This window comes from Adiantum capillus-veneris, chromosome 10, assembly GCF_014529385.1.
Source record: "Adiantum capillus-veneris isolate H3 chromosome 10, ASM1452938v2, whole genome shotgun sequence".
NCBI lineage: Eukaryota > Viridiplantae > Streptophyta > Polypodiopsida > Polypodiales > Pteridaceae > Adiantum > Adiantum capillus-veneris.
Genome location: NC_140940.1, coordinates 25,910,869 through 25,920,133, shown reverse-complemented (window position 1 = coordinate 25,920,133; position 9,265 = coordinate 25,910,869). Strand labels below are relative to the sequence as shown.

At 40.3% G+C, this 9,265-nt stretch overlaps 1 pseudogene; it reads left to right on the top strand.

The window, feature by feature from the left end:
• Window positions 1-1,051: 1,051 nt before the first annotated feature.
• Window positions 1,052-2,447, top strand: LOC147448574 (uncharacterized; annotated as a pseudogene).
• Window positions 2,448-9,265: the final 6,818 nt, after the last annotated feature.

The window sequence follows — 9,265 nt, the reverse complement described above, 5'->3', positions numbered from 1 at the left end:
AGGTTTAAGGTATGAAGTAGGATTCACTAGGTTGTGATCGAGCGGAAGATCTTACCTCTTAGTGAATATTAGTCATGCATAGTACTTAGGAGTCACATGGATGTTATCGAGCTCATACCTCTATGTTAATAGAGATTAAAGACCTCAGTTATTTTAGGGTTGATTGATTGTGTTTGAGTAGTAGCTCCTACCGCCAAGAGACATAGATAGTGGAATGTCAGATGACTCCATCGCTCATCTAGGTTGTCTTGAGCAAATGCTCTTTATCTCCTAGTAGTCAGGAATGGCATATCCATTGGTGATCTTCTCTTAATTAGTATCTTAGCGCTATTCATTCATCATTTTAATTTAGCAAATCATATCTATAACCTTTTATCTTTCTCATTACACAATTATGGTGAAAATTTATAATCATAGTGTATCTATTGATTGTAGAATATATTTTGATGAAGTCAGAAAGTGTGGTGCGAGGAAAAGAGTGGTCGTATGTGGAGGAAAAAGAGAGAAGCAAAATAGTTGCATTTCTAGAATGCAAACATTGTGGGCATCAGTGGCACGACAATGCAACTCGCATCAAAGAACATTTATTTGGCACTAGCCCCAATGTGAAAGAATGTGGAGCACCACCTAAAGACATATGGGTTCATTTTGCAGGGTATGTAAAGAGATGCAAATAGGTAGGACCTCTTCCTAAGAGACAGAAGGGTATGATAGGTGGGTCATCTGTCAACATAGAAGAAGTGAGTGTAGATCAAGAGAACATGTGAGCTAACCAAGGAGCTTCAATGGGAACAACCCGAACATATCAAAGTCCTTACATTTTTCCAAATGGTACCATGGGAGGGATAGATGTTGGGACATCCAGGAGAGCCGGTACACCTGGGACTCTACACGCAGCATTCGCTCAACAGGACATGCTCAAATTGCATCTAAAGTGGACACAAGCCTTCATGGCTTGTGGAATCCCATTTAATGTGATAAGAAATCCTATTTCAAAGATGCCCTAATGTCAACTTTCAAAAAAGGATTCATCTATCTTGATTATAATAAAATGCGAACAGAGTATGTGGACAAAGTCAAGAGTAGTACGAAAGCAATTCTCAAGAGAATGGTGCTTGACTTTGTTCCAGCGTTTGGCTGCACCATATTGGACGGATGGACCAGCTGTCAGAAAAAACCATTGATTAATGTCATGGTAATTTGTCCCAAAGGTGCAATGTTTTTGGAGGCCATTGATACCTCATTGAAAGAGAAGACATCTCTCTACTTGACAAAGGTATATGAGCGAGCTATCGCTCGACTGGGTGGACCGAAGAATGTGACAACTATTGTTACAGATAATGCTTCCAACTACAAAGGAGCGGGTTTATCCATTATGAAAAAGTACTCAAAAATTACATGGCTTGGATGTGCAGCACACACCCTAAATTTACTCCTAAAGGATATGGGCAGATTATCATTCATAAAACAGGTTCTTATTGATGCCAATCACATAGTCAAGTTTATACGTGAACATTAGTTTACATATGCTTTATTTCGCTCCAAGTCTCCAAAAAAACCACTTCAAATTTTCTGTGCCACACGATTCGCTACAGCATACTATGTTTTGGATAATCTCATTGAAGTGTGAGCGGCTCTTATAGAAACTATTGCAGATCGCTGTTGGGAGGCTTGGCTCAGCAAGTATCCAAGCCACCGCGAAGCAACTCAAAAATGTGTGTCCTTGGTGCAATATCCTCACTTTTGGTGGAACATTGACAAACTTGTTGGGGTTAGTTAGCCCTATGTGGAACTACTAAGGGTTGTCAACATAGATAAGTTTGTCATTGGTAAGGTTTATTGGATCATGTCTAAGGCGCTGCGTCAAACCAAAGAATACAACCACTACAATGCAAGTGAGAGATCACAAATCCTGCATCTTGTGGAAAAACAATGGGCTCAAATGCACACACCATTGCATGGTGCTGCATTTGTTTTAGATCCAAAGTTTCAAATGAACGGACAAGATTCCAACAAAGAGGCGATGAGAGACTTTAAAACATCTGCTCAGAGTTGTTGCCAGGAAACGATGGCATGGATGCATTCTAGCAGAGGGTGGATTATGCCAATAGGGAAGGAACTTTTTGAGATCCTGAGTTCTTAGTAGCGCTAAAAAGTTTTCAGGCCTAGTATGGTGGAAAAAATATGGAGGAGATGTAGTTGAGTTACAACACGTGGCGACCAGGGTGCTTTCGGTCGCGGCATCCAGTGGTAGCTATGAGCACAATTGGTCTTATTATGACTTTGTGCACTCAAAGCGCATAAGTCCCTTTGGAGTGCTTCAAACTCATGAAATGGTGGCGGGACAGAGATGTAGTGATGATGAGATGGAGTGGGAAGTGGATACAGAATATTCAGACAATGAAGAGGTTGATGACCTGGTGCCTGTGATATATGGCAAAATGTAAACATCTTTTCATGATAATGTATCTACTTTATCTCATTGTAGCTCAGTATTGAGCTATATATCTCAATTTTTTGAGTTAGGAGCAACTTGCACACCTTTGGATAATGTATAAGTCTTCTCCATTAAATTTAGGGCCAAGTATTGAAGAGAGTTCGTATAAACATAAGTATTGAGGACATGATGTAGCAACCAAATTAAAAACATTCTCAAATCCTGAACAAAAAGACATCTATAAACCAAATTCTCAACAAAGTCATCAATTAGCAACTCCAAAACAAATTCATTGCCATAAACATAGTGAGAATACAATGCGTCTCAAAAAAGGATGAGATAATTTGCCATTAAAATTTCCTACTACAGTCTACAGTGTCTTTAAGAAATTGTGATATCCATTGCTTCTTCAAGATCTGTGTTCAATGTTGCCTCAAGCAAATCCACTGTTTCTTGAATACCTGCCACGTGAATTGGTCCTGCCTCCTCAAGTAGGGGAGAGAGAGGACCGTACCGTGCCTCATATCTGGCTAGATTTTTCTCTAAAACAACTACTTCTGCTTCTTTGGTTGCCAACTTCTCTTGTAGCGAGAGCACACTCTCTCCTTGGCTGGCTAGTGTAGCCCCTTGAGACACAATATTAACAATTTGTTCATGCTCATCTGGTAGGAGCACAGCTAGCCTCTTTTGTGCAGGTGGATCTATCTCCCCACGACATGCTTATGCTCTTTCTTTAGCTCTCCCAAGTCTGACACCAGCGTTGAAAGGACGGTCTGTCCAAAGGATGGGCTTCTTCATTATATCTTGCACGAAGACTTGTTGGATGAAGTACATGGAAACTTGATCATTGTTAGGTAGGCTGCACTCCTTTTGGATGAAATATAGAATCAATACACGTGAAAGCCCTTTGTGTCGCAAATCTGAGATTTTCAATGGTGCCATTGCCTTGGCAAGACCTAACCTCCTGAACAGTACGTCTTTCATTTAAAAAAAGGGGGAGAGCACTTGCGTACATATTCCAATTTCATTGGTTCGCCCTCCAAACCCTCGAACTCCGTGGCCTCAACAAAGAATAAGGAGAGGTCTTGAGCTCCGTAACACAGACTCTCCTCTCTAAGGATGTGTTGAGACTCCTCATGGTCGAGATCACCGTCAACATTGTGAGGAGCATATGGGCTACCATTTCCTGCCGAATCACACGACAATAAAATATTAGACCGAAACAATAGATATACATTGATTAAAAACTACAATCAATGGTACAATCAATGTTCAATATACACAATTTTAAAATTCACATCTCTCATCACTTTGACAACACCAATGTTATAAAATAGCATGAAATTTCAAGACAATGGACATGAGACAAGATAAAATTGTTTCATTGCAAAGTATAGACGCATTCTCAAACTACAAGGTATGATTTCAATCATTGGATGGCCTCAAGCCTGCAATATCTGGAAGTGTGAGACCAACACGCTTAATGCCTTGTAACATGTTGAGGAGATCATGTGAGGACTTGTGTTGGGTGGGATTGGTATACACACAAGTGCGCAGGACTTCCTGAAAGCGTCTAAGGAAAGTAATATAATTAGTGTCACCATCCTTAGGTAAATATTTAAGGAGTTCTTGAATGAATTTACAAAGGGAGTAGATATCTTGACTACGTGTGTAGACTGGAGGATTTGTGGATATACATTCGGGAGCCACCCACCAATAGGGCTTGCTCCAAGCTTCCCTAGTCGATGGGAGAAGATCTGGAAACTTCATCAATGTGTTCTCTGTGGGGAACAAGGTTGCACTACCCCAATCACATACGCCCTCATAAACTCCAACCCAACCAAAATGCAGCAAGATATTGCTCCCATGAATATCATTGTGAGTGATGTTATTCGCGTGCAAAAAGATGAAGGTTCGGAGAAATCCATTAATGATAGGCCATATATTATGCTTGATAGCTTCAACGGTCCCCTCGGTGTCTTTGAAACCCTTGCTCATGGCCACATTCTTCCCCTCCTTTTGGAGTCTCTCTAGCCAGTGGTCGAGGTTTCCACCATTCCAGATCTTGAAGATGAGCGTGGGAGATCGCATGGCGTGTCTTGCCAATCCCAGAGCAGCAATGATTCCACTATGAGTGATATTCATAATTGTGGCATCATGCAACACTATGTCATTGGCACTCTTATGGCCATCACCTTTGATTATCTTGCTAGCGTAAAATTCATCTGTGAAGGTTTCATGATTGACTTTCACCTTCGTGATCATGCATATCTACCTTCTCCAATTCTTGCCATTTATGGAAATTCAATGCAAGCCATGCACATGATGACGAGGTTGCATGAGTCTAAACTTCCCATGTTGGGTGGCGTTGGATCATTGCTACAGATTGGTACTTCCGAAGTGGCAGGCACTTCGGGTACATCCTTGGATTCTTCTACGCGTGGTCTCTTTCCATGTTGCTTCATGCTTCTATAGAGGACCTCTACTTCATGCGGTCCATGAAGACAGACTTCCCTTTAATTTTCTAGTCAAGGGTTTCTGCAACTCTACAAACTTGCCCCATGATTCGACTCACGTCATGGCCCAACTGACCACCTGTAAGGACTTCAATCCCACCTGAAGCACCACAAAATTTTGCAAATAGTGTTGCATATTTAGCACTACATAAGTCATCCAAAAATGGTTTGTATGAGGACTCTTGCAAGACTTCCTGGAGGCGATCACTTCGTAATCCATAAAGATGAGTGCATACAAATTCTTCGACATATTTGCACTCAACTTTCGTTATCTTGCCTATAGTATCCATGATGTGCATAGAAGCTAAAACAAAAAACAAAACTTCTAATCAGTATAAGTGACATGTAATGCAACACATTCTAGTCATTCTTTGCAACACAACCATGAAGCAATCACCCTAAACCCTAAACTACAGGTCCACATGAATGTAATTTATGATTAACATACACAAAAATATCCACACGATTATGCATGATGTTAATTATGATTTTTTATATCATTAAAAAATATGGGTTATGATTTTTTGAATCAAAAACCTCGCATATATGAGATGTTATCAATAGGAATGTGACGAAGTCATACAAATACACATCATTTTACAAATTACAAAGATAAACGTAAAGTGTGGTGTTACGTGTGTATCCCTCTCATTGTAAGAATATAAGCAAATCCTAAGCACCAGACGCAGGGGTTTTATTCCCGTTGTAAGAGCAAAGGATAAACGTTTGATGCAAATTCCAAGAACGATCACACTATAAAAATTAGTAGGTACATCTCTTCCTGAAGTATCCTTATTGCCTACTACAAGCAAGAATAGGGTTTGGGAGGGAAACTTCTCTTCTCTTCACTTCTCTCATTATCTACAATTTGCACATACTAGAGTTATCTTAGATGAATAATCCACATGATGTGAATTTCTATTGCTTCCATTATGTGCGATCTATTACAATTAACGTATGGATTAGCCATAAAATACACTTTCAACAACGTATAATATTTCTTTTTGTCCCAGAAAGGCTTAATGAAATACTTCTTTCACCGGATCCCATTATACTACCCCTTATAGACTATAACTTTTCTTTTGACATAAGTGTAGTTATCTTGCTATGAACCAAGAGGATTTGTACACAGAATTAATCCCAATCACTAGACAAAACATATACATTACTGTAAGCACAAATTACAATTCCAAAGAAAAATTCATACCTTGTTTGGTCGGCAAAGATTGAACGCCATGAACTCATCCATTAACCATTTCATATTACCCATGATACGATATGACCATAGCCTTGATATTTTCATCTTTGTATTGTTTTGATATGCTCTTTTGTGTTCTTTCTTTGTGTGTATGAATGCAAGAGAGAAAGAGCGGGGCTTATTTGATTGCACTTCCTTCCAAACCCTAGACATTATGGCATCTATGGTATAACTCTTTCATATAGTTTTTTGGGTTCTCTCACAAACTCTCACAGCCAAAAGTCCAATGCTTTCCTGGCAAGACCGCAATTTTTTCGACAGTGTATGATATCTCAGGGGCATATTTAGAGATCAGAACTAACAATAGAGCTCATGGTGCTTAACACCCAAGCAAGCCTAAGGAGCATGTTTCACCCAATTTGGATTCTTTTTGGCTTAGTTAACCTCTCGGAGGAGATGGCAGAGACCAAGGCCTACATAGGAGAAATTTACCTACCTACAGGGGTTAGAACTTCAAAGTAAGCCTAGATTTGGACCATGCATATCAAGGAGAGTGCATGATTCAATTTTGAGTCAATTTTGATAATTTAGACATCATATATGTGTGATGTCTATAGGCCAGTTTAGTGCTCTGATTGAGAAATTGCTGGTCTAAAACTCTTCCCCTATGATCATAGCACTCCATCTGTCTTATCAAATCTGGGCTTGGAACTCATATAAGGGTCTTGTTTTTATATACAGTAGTAAATGAGAACTATTGATTTGACAAATGATTGCAAAGTCAAAGTTTTGTACAGATAGCCAGAACCAAGGATCCGACAAGTTGAAGATCAGTTGGAATTGCAAAGTACTCTACCAGTTTGAAAAGGGGCTTGAAAGAAACTCGAGACAAAAGAGCAACTGCAACCAGTCTTCTAAGGTAAGAGGTTTGGGTTGATAGTTGTTTGTGTGAATGATTTGATGAGTTTGAGATTTGGCAGTGTCTTCAAAGAGATCGAAGAGTGGTAGGAGAACAAGTTAGCTTAGTGTCGGCAGAAGAGAGTGTAAACCAAGGAAGGATAGATCCCCTAGCACCAATCATAGAAGAGGGCAATGATATTGACACCTCTTCTGAAAGATCATATTAGTGGATGGCTAACCAAAAACTTGGAGGTTCCAACAACAAGGGACCATGGGGGGTAGCACCTCTCAAAAAACCTTAAACATACCAAAATACACTGCAATTTTTCTTAAGGGAACCAATGACCATGGAGCCCTTATGTATGCTAATGTTTGAGGACGTCAATGCATTTGTATTGAAGAACAGCCAGTGAAAGGGTTAGCAGTAATCATGGTAACCAATGATGTTGATAGGCTTTGCGATGAGGAGGGAAACCGGTATCTCATTGTCAAAGACCCATAAAATTACAATCGATATGAAGACAACGTAGCAAAATGGAAGATGGTTATGGAGACCCGAGAAATAACTCCTAAACTCACTCTTTTAGTATCCTTCTATACATTCATGATAAGAGAGTGGAGAGAATGGCAATGATTTATGAAAATATTAGGAGTTACAAGCACGAGGAGGGAAGAGCCGCCTCTTACTACCGGTGCATGGATCCCCATGTGAACATGTTAAGCATGGACAAAGTCCTGTACTTGTTTTCGTATGATTCGATAACGGGAAACCATTTTATTTTTGTTGATAAGTATGAATAAGAATATGAGCCGATTCACCTAGACAATGTAGGGAAAGTGATAACGCTAGAATTGATGACACAGGCTTTGGTAGGGAAGCAAAAGCCCATAGAAACCCCAAGCAAGTCTATAAATCCCTTCGTAGATGATTACGACACCACAACACAATCAAATAAACAATCATTGCCTAACCTTTAGAAGTCACAAGCATCACCACTATCATTTCAAGCATGGCTCAAACAGTTTGCAACATCAGACTTGAACACAAAAGGGAGTGGATATCAGGCCATGTCAGGGCTAGAAGCACCACTAAAACCACCACTCCATCAGTAATACCACGATGAGAGTAGAATGAGAATGCTAAATCTGACCAAGACTGTAGCACCACATAGAGGACAAGAACAAGAAGAAAGAAGCCGAGCAGATGAACGATCACTTGCTAGACCAATCAGGACCTATGGATTGCGAGCACCACTAGGGGAGGAACATGTACCCTATCCTAGGCCAAAAAGGGCTCATAGAGGAGGAATAGGGGATCCTATGTTTAGAATGGTAGATGACTAGAGGATTACACCTTCTCAAGTCCAAAATGGGTTAACAAGAAATATTCTGGAAATAGGGATCCAAGGGATCATGTGGTAGTCTTTGTGCGTGTCATTAAGGCTGAGGAAGTACTAGACTTTCCCACAGAGTTTGCAAGATTTGGAATAACTCTAGGGGAGGATGCCTCCCCCTGGTTCGACTTTGTTGAACATAGAGATTTCAAGTCAATGGAGGAGGTATTTGATGAGTTATCGAGGAATTCTTTCAAAGAGGGATAGCTCATAATACGATCTCGCAAATCCATAAGTTCAAACAGAAAGAGGGAGAATCCGTTAGGAAAGCGGCCTTAAGGCTGAAACGCTATGTAAAATTTTGTCTTGTGGAAGAGTTCCCAACTCAGTCCCGACTCATGTTGATATTTATCCAAGGACTGAGAAATGCAGATCTTCAGAAGGATTTGCATATGAAAACGAGCTCTACTCTAAACGAATTGACCAAGGAGGCTCTATACCTAGTAGACAATTGTGTTGTCTACAAGGAAGGGGACTACAAGGATTTAGATGATGATTTTTCATCACAGCATAGTGGAGCTAAGCCTACTAAGTCAGCACAAAAGACCGAGGTAATGGTAAATCAAGAGAGACTTATTGAGGAAGTGCTCAAAAGGAGCCCAATTGCAAAGTCACAGGCTAAGCAACCTAAGTGGTATGCCATTGAGCAGAAATGGATGAATCATGCTAGGAAAGAGTGTTATTGAGGCGACAAGGTGCCCCACCAGCCCAAGTAGCATCTCCTTAGGTACCACCAATGCCTAGGTATACAGTAGGAAATTTTCCAAGACCAAGAGGGTTTGAACGACCACAGGCGGTTTTGGAGCAACAACCACCTCTA